Below are 12,803 nucleotides of genomic sequence, written 5' to 3'. Positions count from 1 at the left end.
CACCGTTAAAGGATTTGTTCCCTTCGCTTTTTTCTATTTCTTTGTACAAAACAGAGGTGGTCTCAAAATTTGTCTCACCTTTGGGAACACCCTTAGATCCTACTTGGGATTTTGGGTTTCGTAGAGGACTTAGGGATGCTGAAATTGAGTCTCTTTCTAATTTGCTTGGTTGTCTTAATCAGGTTTGTTTGGATCCCTCCAAGCCAGATAAGAGGGTTTGGACTCCTAGACCCAATGGAACCTTCACTTGTGCTTCTTTCTTCAAGTCCATCTCTCAACTTTCTACTCACCAACCCTTTCCGTCAAAAGAAATTTGGTGTAGGCCAGTTCCCCCAAAAATTATGGCTTTTTGTTGGGAAGTTTTCCATGGGAAAGTAAACACATTAGACAACCTACAAAAGAGAAGACATTTTCTCTGTATTTCTCCTAATTGGTGTATCCTCTGTAGAACTCATGGTGAGGATTGTTACCATCTATTAGTATCTTGTCCCTTTTTTGCAGACCTTTGGGCTTGGCTATTTTCGTTGTTTGGGGGTAGTTGGAGTCTACCAGCAGAAGTTCACATGCTCTTCAACCATTCTACCTTTTATTGGCCTACAAAAATAGGGAGAATTATGTGGAGATGTGCTCGTGCTGCCTTGACTTGGACTCTATGGGAAGAAAGGAATCTCAGAATTTTTCAAGATAAGGAAAGGAACAGCCAAGATTTGAAAGACTGTGTTAAACAGGGCAATACATTGGCTGAAGACCTTGGAAATCTTTCATCAATTCTCCTTTAATGACATTTGGAGAAATTGGTTAGCAGTAGCAAGGTGTTCATCTCTAAAGGACAAATCAATTACAAGCTGGTCTCCTCCACCCGAAGGCTCAATAAAGTTGAACTTTGATGGAAGCAGCATGGGTAACTTTTAGCTGCGGTACAAGGGGTCCAATTTGCAAACCAACTGGGGGTACAACACCTAATAATCGAGGGGGATTCCAAAGTGGTAGTGGGTTGGTTGAAAAATTTTGAAGAGGCTATGGGGCGATACAAGAATGAAATGAAGAAATTTAGTTGGTTGACAAGGAATATGTTGGTCACTATACAGTGGGTGGGGAGATCAGCAAATACCTTGTCAGATGTGTTAGCTAAGCAAGGGGTAAATAGGGAAGAATTATTTTGGGCTCAGTTGTGATTCTTGTTTTTCTTTCCTAGTTTACTTGTAAGTTTCAAGGAGGGGCTGCAGCTCGCGCCTCTCGTTGGGATGATGTATTAACTCACTCTAATTTGCTTCTAAATCAATAAACTTATTATTATTCATCAAAAAACAGTGAAAAGGGGGGAACACGCAAAGAACCTAGAAGGGGATGGCGACCATATTTTGCTATCTAAACAGGAATGATCCAAAAACATAGTATTTAGAAGGGAGAGATAAGATCATCTACCAAACCCAATTCAGAATTCCTTAAACCTCTCCTCAACCCAAAGCCCCATGAATTTTCAAATCCATACAGATGAAATTAATCTTTCCTTATTGAGTGAAAGGGAGTAGATAGAGGGGAAATCTGTTTTTAAAAGGAGTGTCCCCTAACCAAACATCTTCCCAGAAATGTACCTTATTGCCTTGTGTTACTTGCTAACAAATCAAAGGGGATGGAGGCTTTTCAAATATTCAGTGTTATGAATGCAAAGAACTTAGACATGTTGTTTCTCACCCCAAAACGAAAAACTTTTGCACATATTGTCAACAGGAAGGGCATATCATTACTAAATGCCCTACCCGTCCTCCAACAATGATCAACATAAGGCTTTCTAGACTGTTGCAGAATCATCAGATAGTACTTCATCCTTAACTTCAGCTTCAAAAGAGGAATCTTCTAGCACTTTAACTGAGGATGATATACGGCAGGCCGGCAGCTTATGTCATCAGCCTTTTCTTCTACTTTTTCTGCTATAAACCTATCTAGTTAGTCTCCTCACATCTGCTTCTCAGCTAGCAACTAGCCATATGTGGATTATTGATTCAGGTGTCTCAAATCATATGACTAGGGCATCATTTGGTCAGTCTCCCAAACCTTACTCTTTTAATAACCAAATAGTTACTGCCAATGTTTTAAAAACCGACCCGGAGGCTGAACCGTTTTTGCCTCTGGATCGCAGGTGAATGGGTTGATCATCCGGGTCAAACGGGACAACACTTGCATCATAATTAAAATAATTAAAAATAAAATGTAATATATATGATACCTGTATAATTAGCCAAAAATGTCTGCAATTTACAATATATATAACCAAAAAATACATAAAAGGCAAAAAAAATCATAAAATTGCAAAGCATCTAACATTCACTAATCAAAACATAAATATATTTTCATACCTTAACATTTAAGAGATTCAGATTTAATGGAAATAAAAAATATATCATTATAAAAATAAAAAAAAATATCAATAATCATAATATTCATAGCAGAAATATGAAAGCAATTGTCATTTGTCAATTGGTGGAAAAAGAAAAAAATATATATTAAGATACATAATCGAATTTCAGAAATAAGAAAATTACATGAAAATAAAAATAAAATATTACCTCTTCAAAAGGGTTGACAAGTTGTAGCCATTTAAAAAATTAGAAAATATATTAAAATGAATGAAAAGAAAATATACTAGAAGATATATTAGAAATTTAGAATGAATGCCAGAATATCGTTCTAGAAAAGTCTACCCAAAAATCCAAAACGAAAATTAAAGTTTTCTAATTAAAAAGAAACTCAAAACTAAATGAGAAACTTACGGACTGTTTGAATCACCCAATGCTTAGTTGCTTACAGCCGCCGACGTTAATGTGAAAAACTCAGAAACGGATTACAGTCGCCAGCGTTAATCACTGGACTGGAGTCGCCGGCATTAAATCTCTGTTTTAAACTTGAATTCTACTTCTCAAATCTCAAGCGCAAGAATTGAACCCTGTTTCTCTTTCGTTGTTTCTCTGAAAGTTTGAAAACATGAAACCCTAAACGAAACAAAACTTAAAATTAAAGAGGGATCCTGCTTAAGCAAGGAGTTTGGACACGACGGTCATTTTCTAATTATTAAATATTTGTAATGTAAAAAAACCGTCACCCGCTAATCAGGTCGTTCGGTTCGACGGTTCAACCATCTGAGTCGACGGTTTGTTGACTCAATCAATGGTTTTTTGCAAAACAACGGGATTTTGATGAAACCGGACCCAGAAAGGTGACCAGGTGATGGTTTGGACGGTTTGACCGTCCGGGTCAATTAATTGTTAGTGGTGTTAATTTATTTTTGGGTAAATTTCTTAAAGTACTCCTAAGGTTTAGTAAATTAACTAAATCTACCCTTATTGTTTACAGTACCCCAAATTTTTTTACAATTGTCATTGTCATTAAGGCCGATAAAAATAACGAAATGTCAATTTTATCCATCCATCAAATCCTATTTCAAAAGGAAAGGAGAAACTCCGTTACCTACAATCAATGTTTTAAAAAACAACCTAAAAATGAAATCGTTTTGGCCACCGATTTCTGGGTCGACAGTCCAAGCGTCCGATTGGAACGAATGGCCCATTCTAACAAACAAATTAAAAATAAAAAAGGTCAAAAATCGTTGAACGGGTTGACGGTTTGACCACCCAGATCAACAGTTTGTTGACTTTTCAATGATTTTTTACCAAAATCGGGTTTTAGGTAAAACGGAACCGATTGCCTCACGGGCCGAATGGTCCAACCATCCAGGTCAACAATAATTCGAAAACCTTGCCTACAATGGTTGCCACTACAACTTCCGACTAATAGTGCGATGGTGAAGAAGATTGTTTCATGTATAGGCGTGTATGGAAAAAGATTAACGCTTATAGCAGATCTAGAATATATAAAACTGTGAAGTCTCAGCAATTGTTTTATGACCCGTTGAAACTTCTGACCAATTAACTACTATCTATGTCACCTAAAGGGCTAGAGGTGTAAATTGGGCCATACTAAGCTGACACGACACGACATATATGCGACCCGTATAAAATGCGAATCATGCCGTGCCGGCCCATGGGCCTATTTATTTTGTTTACTTTATATGCGACCCGTATAAAAAGTGCGGCCCACAATTGATTCAATCAAACTTATATTTCATGTCATTCAAGACCACGAACTTATATTTAGTCAGGATTTGGTCTGCAATTTTTTTTTTTCAATTTTGCTTGTTTTATCCCGTCTCACGAACTGCATGGTTAAACTTTCTTTATTCACATTTTATATTTTTTATTCAAATTTAAAAAAATTAAACATGAAAAATCAACAAGACAAACTAATCGTTTAATAATCTCACACATGTTGACATGCAATGATCTAATTGGAACTGCACGCCAACATATACTAGGAAATCCAAGCTCAAAGATTACTACTATTTAAGTTCAACAAACACAGAGGAGACAAAAATATACACTTCTCCAAAAAAGATTAGCCTTACAAGCATGATTTCGAAAACCGAACGGTTACCAATTATGGCTCTGGGTTTGGTTTTGGACCAAAAACCGTCTAAGGTTTGGACCAGACGGTTGGACCATTTGATATGGAAACTAGTGGCCAAAGTGATTCCATTTCAAGGTTAGTTTTTAAAACTATGCTTACAAGTTAAAGATCTCTATCAACATGATAGAAAACAACATTACCCATCTTAGAAGAAACAAACCCCACACCATGCATTCAAGAGAAAACTACAAGGCCAAGGAATCATAGAAGAAACTCCATTCAAAGCCAAAATAGCCAGCACTGAGTCAAACTTCACCATCATTTCCACAAACTGAACTCTTCCTTCTGTAGCCAACTAATAATCAGCTTAGAATCACCTTCCACCATCAGTTTTTTGATATTGCTCTCCGGAGCTCTTTTTAACCCTTCTAAGACAGCCAATATTTCAGCTCTTAGAGAATCCCCCCATCCAATACAACCAGAATACATGGCAATAATCCGACCTTCTTCATCCCTGAAAACTCCTATACATGAAGGGCCTGGATTTCTTTCATTGCTACCATTAAAGTTCAATTTAGTGAACATCATAGCTGGAGGAGACCAAACTGGGTTACGGGAAGTTTTTAATGGAGCTGACCATGCCACTCCCTTCCAATTCCTAATAATATCTCCTGCTAAGTAGTCTTCAAAGGGTTTCATAGTCTTAACACAATGAGCCACCCTAATAGAAATTAAATCAATGATGGCATCCTTGTTTCTTTCTTTTTCATGGAAGGTACTTTGATTCCTTTCCTCCCAAACTGTCGAGCAGATATCTGCTCTTATGCATCTCCACAGAATTTTACCTTTCCTCTCTAACCCCCTAACTGAAGTAGAAATGAACAAGCTTTGCACATTTGGAGGGGAGATCCACCTACAACCAAAAAGAGAGAAAAAACAACACCAGATCTCTGAAACAAAGGGACAAAAATCAATAAGTGATAGCAACTCTCACCATTCTCCTTACACAGGATGCACCAGTGTAGGGATAAACACCAATTAGGCATTTTTCTTTGAAGTAAATCACTAGTGTTACACTTTTCTAGGAAAGCTTCCCAACAAAAAACACCAATTCTGGGAGGATCGGCCTACCCAAAACTTCAAAGACTGGGAAAGGGTGTCCAAAGACAGGTGGGGTATGAGTCAACTCTTTGAAAAAGGAAGAGCAAGAGAAAACACCCGTAGGAGAAGGGACCCAAATCCTAACTATCCCTCCTAGAGAGATCAATAAACCACCTCTTGAGCATATCGGAAATAGTGTTCAATTCAAAATCTCTAAGAGCCCTTCTAAAACCCTTAGAGGGGAATAGCTCTTTCAAAGGTGTGCTTCCCACCCAAACATATTCCCAAAATTTCATAAGGTTACCAGAACAAAGGTCATACCCGATGAAAAAAAGGAATGAAGGAAGAATGGCATGAATAGATTTCCAAAGAGAAGTTCTTGTAGCCCTGGATGATACTCTTGTATCCCAACCATCCGTCGTTTGCCCATGAACACTTAAAACTATTTGAGCCCACAATTTATCCCTTTCCATTATCAATCTCCAAAGCCATTTCCCCAATAAAGCTTCATTCTTTTTCTGTAAATTACCCAATCCAAGCCTACCATCACTTTTGGCTTTGGTAACAATATCCCACCTAACTCTTTGATCCCTTTCCCCTTCCCTGGTTCCCATAGAAAATCCCTCATTAACTTTTCTAAAGCCCCACATACTCCCTCAGGAATTTTGGACACAGACAAAAAGTAAATAGGTAGATTAGCCAAAGTTGACTTAATCAAAGTTATCCCGCCACCTAGAGAAAGGTAGTTTTTCTTCCAAGAGGTTAACCTCTTTGTGAATCTATCAATCACTAGGTTCCAAAAACTCATTTACTCGGGTTATCCCTAGTAAAAGCCCCAAATAGCTCAATGGCCACTGAGCAATCACACAGTCCAAAATTTGGGCCCTTTCCTCCACTTTTGTATCACTCAAATTGATGCCAATCACAAACTTTTATCAAAATTAACTTTGAGGTTAGTCATTTGTTCAAACACAATTTATTACTAGCTTTAAATTACTAACCCACCTAACCTCATCCCCGCACAAAAAAGAATTGTATCATCCACAAATTGTAAATGGATTATTGGGACCCTATTCCTTCCTATTTTCCAAACTTTCACCAAGCTCCTAGAATTTGCCCTCTCAATAAGCCTCCTCAAGACTCAGTGTTTTAAAAGTGCAAGGCACAAGGGCCATTTTGCTCCTGAGGCACAAAGCGAGGCAAGGCGCACAAGTTAAAAAAAAAGCTAAATATTCAAAAAAAAATCAAACAACTATAAAACATAATATTGATAAATATATAAATTAAAAAGAAACCAAAATATTTAAAAAAAAACTATTGGAACAAATTAAAATACATAAGTATATAACATATAAAACATATCATCATCATCCCTTATCCCAATCCCCAACTATATGGGATCGGCTACATGAATCCTGTTTCACCATTCCGTTCTGTTTAATGGGGTCAGCCACATTTTCAATGTGGAAGTAAAAGTAAGCACACGCGGATCATAGAAAAGTTCTTCAAGCACTCAATGGTCCATGTATGTGAGACTTTTAAGGTGTTTATTTGTCTCTTAGCAGTGTTACTTCAAGTAGCTAGTGTGATTTTAAACATCTGGAAATCCTAACCCTAGGAAATCTTTGAGGCAAGCCCAAATAAGTCCATGTGGGGTTTTGGGCAGCACCTCCAACCTAAAATTTTAGCTAGTATATACAAAGGGATCATTTTGTTGCATTCAGATGTTCAAGTTGGATGATGTTCCCTTGAGCCCTCAACCTCTTGAGATTTCAATTTTGAACCCAACAAAAGGTCTTAGAACCACCGTCTAACCAGAAATAATTTTTACAGAAAACTATGAAAGGAAATATTCTTACCTCTTCAACTAGAGGCCTATTTTTGTCAGAAGTTCCATTTTCTTGTTCCACCCCCATCTTGATTCTTCATCGTTTTAGAATGCAAACATTGCAGTATATTCAGATAACAGAACATCAGATATCGATCAAAAATAATGATAATAATAATAATAACAATAGAACATCAGATATCCATACTGCCATGTATGTTTTGCAATGCATTGAGCTGGTAACCTACATGGACTACATAGGCGCTGAGTGACCGGCGAGGTCCACTGCTCTGGATCACCTCAGTGTTTATTTTGGGGGGAAAAACTATGTTAAGTGGGAAAAAAAAGAAGCAGAACAACCTAACTGACTTTCTAATGCTCTGCATTCACTATTGGCTCTTGCGTAACACAGATGCAAACTAAAATTATTGAATAAACAAAATCAAAGATTCAAAGTTAAAAGGGATACGTGACGAAAATTAAATAGTATGCAAATTAGTGTAATAAATCACAAATTTTTCCTCTAAAAACAAATCGTTTCTTTGAGGGAATTTTTCAAACAACAGATGGGTGCAAGTCCGATATAGTCAAGCCTTCACATAAACTGTATTCATATAAAAAATAATGAAAGTTATAAAAAAATAATGAAAGTTACACAATCTCAAATATTTAAATAGAAAAATCACTTCAAAAAAAGATACAAATAAAAAGAAGTTGCAGAAGCACAAGGCAATCCTACACAAGGAAACATAAACGAATTAAGAAGGGCAATAATTACCTGAGTCCAAGAGATAGGTTGTCGCAGAGCTATACTGCAAGAAGGGGCCAAAGAACAAACCAACAAAAACGACGAGGGAACTCTCTTCTCTCTATATTTCCTATCAAGTGTTCTAGTGAGAAGGACTCAAGATTTATTTCCTGTGGCCAACCAACGTCTCTGCCGCTCCTGACGCAGCAGGTTTTTTTGTTTAGCCAGAGCCCCCTAACTAGGGGTGGATTTGAGCCGAACCAAGCCGAACATTTGAGTATTCGAGCTCAGGTCGGTATAACATTACAAGGCTCAAGCTTGATTCAAACTAGAAATACAGGCTCGAGTTTAGCTCGAATGAAAAAACTATATATTCGAGCACAATTCGGCTCAAGCTCGATAATAAACCAAGCCTGCTCGAGCTTTAATGAATCTATAGAAGATGGAGAATACGTAATTTCTCCAGTGAACCAAGAGAAACAATCTGTTGTAAGCACAAGCTTGGCATTGACTGGAGGTTCTGGAAGTGTTATATACGCACATCATCTGCAAGGTCAATAACCATCCGAATGCTTGGGAGACTAGAGTTGTTGGTACTATTCTTGTTCTTCTTTATTAATGAAGCACAATTCCACTTTTCATTCTTCCTAGCCTCTAGGTTTTTGGCTCATGAAGTTTCAGGGCATTACTTGAGTTGCATCATGATTTTTGTGCCTGCAGCACTGAGGGAATTCTTCAAAGCCAAAGTAGGAAATTACCCCTCCACAGAGTTCTCATTAGGAGAGTTGACACAATGTATAGGATTGCCTCAGAATGAAAAATAGGATCTCAAGGTTGAAGTCCAGACATCATCAGAGAATATTATGACCAAGGAAGTTGATTTGATGAAAGAAGAGGTGGAAAAACAATCTTCAAAATCTGCAAGTCTTCTGGTACTTAATGATGTGGCTGATGAGTTCTTTGATGCTCCTGAACCATCAGAGGATGGATGGTCTTCTAATATGAATCCAGAAATGCATCCTCAGGTACATTTTAGAGAATTTTGATGTTTTACTTGTTTTTCAAAGAGGCAAATCTTTTACTTTAGTAATAGCATCAAAACAAATACCACAAGTTAGCATGTAATGAAATTTTTTACAAATACTGCAAGTTAACATGGACGGTGCGGTGGTCTTTGTGGTTATGGGATTGATTGTTACATTTGAATGTTAAACAGCTGGTTACAGATTAGTTGATGGGAGATTGGGAGCCAATCAGTCCTTCCAACTTTGAACTCTCAGAGCTGTAGAAAGGACAAAGAAAAACCCAAAATCAGGAAGAAGAAGAAGAATCTAAGAAACTGAGACTGTGAGGTAACAATACCGTCGGGCGTCGACTCGACTAAGTCTGAGAGTGAGAGAGCTTGAGGGTGAGGTAGGGTCGCAGGCCGCACCTCGCAGTCTCGCAGAGTTGCAGCTGCGTTCGCAGGGAGAGGGAGGGTTGAAACTAAAAGGGTTTTGGCTTGTTCGATTGATTTTTTTCCCTCTCTCTCTTTGATTTTGTATTTGGTAATTTCTTTTAGAATGTGAATGGGGCCACCATACACAGAGGCTCGACTAGGCTCGCAAGCTTGACGAGCCGAGCCATATCTTATTCGAACCCAGCTTGATTTTGGTTCAAAATTCAACTTGGTCTGAGTCGACTCCAGTTCGAATAACTCGTAAAAAGTTTGGCTCATTTCCACCCCTACCCCTAACAATGTTATTGCGTTGTTAACATTTTAAAAACTGAGCCGGAGGTTGACTCTTTGCAAATGTCATGGTTTTGAAAATCGGATCGAACAGTCAGACCGGTTGACTAGGAACAACCAGATTATTGGTTCTGTTTCACCTTAAAACTACTTTTTGGCCAAAAACCATTGATTTGATCAGTGACCTACTGACTCGACCAATCAAATTGACTCGGACAATGGTTTTTGACCATTTTTATTTTATTTATTTTTTAAGTCAGAACGGGTTGTCCATTCGAACCAAATGGTTGGACCGTTCAACCTAGGAATGGTCCCCATAACAATTCTGTCTAGTCTAGTTTTTAAAACCTTGGCCAATGTTTTAAAAACTGAACTAGAGGTTGACTCCTTTTCATGCAAATCGGCAAATTTTAAAAATCGCCAACCCCCACCCCTACAACAACTAGGGGTCAGATCCAAATAGATTTGGAACCGGCCAATAAGAAACAATAAAGACCCATAGCTGAATCGGACCTGATAGGGTCTGTAATTTTAGACCCATAATTGAATCTATCGGTTTTTAGGACAATCGGGTTTGACCCAATTGGACTTAATTATAATAATCCTACTAAAAATGTTATATATACATACACACACACACACACACACACACACACACACACATATATATATATATATATTCAATTAATATAACTTGAGTCGGGTTTGAATCGGTTTGGGACTAGGTGAGACCAATTTCAAACCAATAAGAATCGAGACAATATATCAAGAAACGAAACTGACCCAATTAGTTTGGGTCTATTGGGTTAATCAACCCATTGACTACCCTACCCACAACACAACATTCACATGTGAGGGAAAATGGAGGTTAGACAAAGTTTTCTATAGCGTATTTAAAAGTTGGGTTTGAAGTAGGTTTTTTTTTGGGATTTTGAAAGGAACCTATGTTCTTTTTTTTTTCAGATTTATATGGGGATAAGGAAAAGTTTATTTTCCTGGGTATCACTTACGTAAGTGACAACCATCTGCAAAGTGGGTAAATAACTTTCTCACTTGAGGGAAAGTTGCCAACACTTTGATGAGACAAAAATGCCCCTATCGAAAATTGAATTTTTATGGCTAAAGTGGTCATTATTTTATTTACCTGGAAAACAAAAAAATATGGGTAAATGCACTTACCTGGACAAATGTTTCCCAAGAAACACTTACCTAAATAACCAACTTACCAAAAAGCAAACGGAGCCTTAGGTTAAAGTTAAAAAGTACGAACCCTAACTTCAGGATGGGTTAAGATTGAGGCATGGGCATCCAATCATATAAACAAAGTAGATAAATAATTCCACTTTTAAGCCCAATCTGAAAATCCAATCTAAACAAATTAAATCTAAGTCTATATGTTAATCCATGTGTAAAAATGAACCAATTATTAGAAAAAGCGCCAATTTGAGGGATGACTCAATTGGTATATTAGTCGGTTTGTTCTCAATAGAGATACGGATTTGATTACTACAACCATTGACTTTTGGGAAGGGAGTTATTAGTATGGTTCTTAAAACCAATCTGGAGATCAAATCAGTCAGAGGTCTAGATATCGGGTCGAATGGTCGGACGATTCGAACTGAACAGTTGGCCTATTCTGACAAAAAAATTAAAAAAAAAATGGTCAAAACCATTCGAATGGTTTGAATGGTTAACTACCCAGGTCAGCAATTTGCTGACCAAAATCAACGGTTTTTTTAAAAAAAAATCTACTTTTGGGGAAAAACCAAAACCGGTTACCAGACCGATTCCCAATTTTTTTTTTGTCTGACCATCCGGTCCGGTCCGGTTTTGAAAACCATGGTTATTAGTGTGGTGCTGCACTATTCAAATTTCCCCTGTGGGAGATTCGGTGTATATCCAAAATACCGAAGGAGAATCATCAAGAAAAAAAAAGAAAACCATTTATTTTTAAATTTGACCATTGGTTGAGAGATCAATATAATAAGGTGATGTCACATTTGAAATAGGGTTGTTAACGGATTGAGACTGGATTAGATCAATGTAAAACCAATTCCGAATCATTGGGACAAAATCACAAACCCAAAACCAGTTGCAAGTCATTTTGTGAGATCTGCAAAGGGCCAAGTCTGGACAAGTTTCTCTAATCAGACATTTTCTATTATAACAAATAGTACTTGTTTTTTGGTGGACGAAATACACAAATATATTTGCAAGATTACAATGATACCCCTCTCTTCAACCTAATCCCTTATGAACCAAAATTTTGGAAATAGGCTCATCCATTCACCCGAATTGAATTGTTGGTGGGCTGTGAGATATTTTTTTGGTAAGTGGGTTGTGAGACTAGTGTACAGCAGTAGGTGGAATAGGAGAGATAAATAAAATACAAGTATTTTTGTTATATAAACAAATTAATAGGATAGATCGATAGAATGTAGATTGATGAGACTGGGTTATTTTTGGGCATTGAAAAGTAACAATGGCTGATAGTAAACCATTTTTAATAGAAAAGTGAAGAGAAGTTATAAATTATAACCCTAATTTAGATGATCATAAATACACTACTTTTTTTGATGGGAAAATATATATTCATTATAAAAGAAAAAATGACACAAGACTAAGTCGAAAGCACACAAATCGAAGGCAAGCAAACTTAAAAAAACTAACCTTACTCACACAAAGCTTGTAACCCAAAGTTTTTAAAACCATATTGAATAGGGAACCATTATGGGGACTGGTTTTCGGGGTGAATGGTCCAATACTCATGTTTGGGTCAATGGTTCAACCGCCCAGATCAGCGGTTTGTTGACAAAATCAACGGTTTTTTGGCCGAAAAGTGCTTTTGGGGTGAAACAGAACCAGTTATCTGACCAGTTCCTAATTTTTCTGATCCGACTGTCTATAATCTGGTCCGGTTTTGAAAACCATGTTGT

General features: G+C 37.3%; 1 protein-coding gene across 2 annotated transcripts in view; it reads right to left on the bottom strand.

Moving 5' to 3' along the window:
- LOC148802255 (putative U3 small nucleolar RNA-associated protein 7) overlaps positions 1–3,009 on the bottom strand; it is a 29,437-nt gene extending 26,428 nt beyond the window's left edge. Inside the window, exon 1 of one of the 2 annotated variants that reach the window (XM_088898912.1) lies at positions 2,772–3,009. The gene's annotated coding sequence lies outside the window, so the exon portion shown is untranslated. Of the gene's footprint in view, positions 1–1,695; positions 1,715–2,771 lie in introns of those variants that run through there. The other variant, XM_088898913.1, reaches the window with a different exon arrangement.
- Between the last annotated feature and the right edge of the window lie 9,794 nt (positions 3,010–12,803).

Source organism: Nelumbo nucifera, chromosome 2 (assembly GCF_055504915.1).
Source record: "Nelumbo nucifera cultivar China Antique chromosome 2, China Antique-T2T, whole genome shotgun sequence".
In the NCBI taxonomy this organism is placed as follows: domain Eukaryota; kingdom Viridiplantae; phylum Streptophyta; class Magnoliopsida; order Proteales; family Nelumbonaceae; genus Nelumbo; species Nelumbo nucifera.
The sequence above is the reverse complement of the archived record's forward strand: the minus strand, read 5'-3'. Positions and strand labels throughout refer to the sequence as shown.